Genomic DNA, 792 nt, shown 5'->3' with positions numbered 1-792 from the left:
TATTTCAGGGCTCTGTTGTTAGGTAAAAATATATTATTGACTTAAAAAAGTCACAACCAGCAGTGTGCTCAGTGGTCCCTCGGACCTGTTCAACAGTGGTCTCTCAGATTGCTTCAACAGTGCTTGGATGGAATAGACCCAGGGATGCCCCTTGCTCCAGCCTCCAACCACCCTCCAACATTTATTCTAGTTTCAACCTTCAGAATCAGCCACTCTGCTGTCTGTGATCACCAGGATCATCCACAAATTTTTAGCTTAACTCATTACCAATCAATGATGCGCTCCCAGATTTGTCAGAGTTATTCCATCAAGATGGAGGCCTCCATCAACCAGCTGATCCACATGCATCTGTGGGCCTCCTACACTTACCTCTCTCATGGCTTCTATTTCAACCATGATGATGTGGCTCTGGATGGTGTAGGCCACTTTTTGCAACTGGCCAAGGAGAAGTGCAAGGGCATGGAGCATCTCTTGAAAACGCAAAACCGGCGTGGTGGCCACACCCTCTTCCTGGATATGCCAAAGCCATCTTCAGTGGGGTAAAACCCAGGAAGCTATGGAAGCCACCCTTCTCGTGGAGAACCTGAACCAGGCCCTTTTGGATCTGCATGGCCTGGGTTCTGCCCATGCAGACCCCCACATCTGTGACTTCCTGGAGAAGCACTTCCTTATGAGGAAGTGAAACTCATCAAGAAGATTGGTGACCATCTGACCAACCTCCACAAGGTGGCAAGTCCCCAGGCTGGGTTGGGAGACTATCTCTTCAAAAGGCTCACTCTCAAGCACAAATAG

At 48.9% G+C, this 792-nt stretch overlaps 1 pseudogene; it reads left to right on the top strand.

Annotated features, from left to right (window-relative positions):
• Positions 1 to 276: 276 nt before the first annotated feature.
• On the top strand, positions 277 to 792 carry LOC104986164 (annotated as a pseudogene).

Source organism: Bison bison, unplaced genomic scaffold (assembly GCF_000754665.1).
Source record: "Bison bison bison isolate TAMUID 2011002044 unplaced genomic scaffold, Bison_UMD1.0 scf7180017864063, whole genome shotgun sequence".
NCBI lineage: Eukaryota > Metazoa > Chordata > Mammalia > Artiodactyla > Bovidae > Bison > Bison bison.
This window is presented reverse-complemented; position numbering and strand designations above follow the sequence as displayed.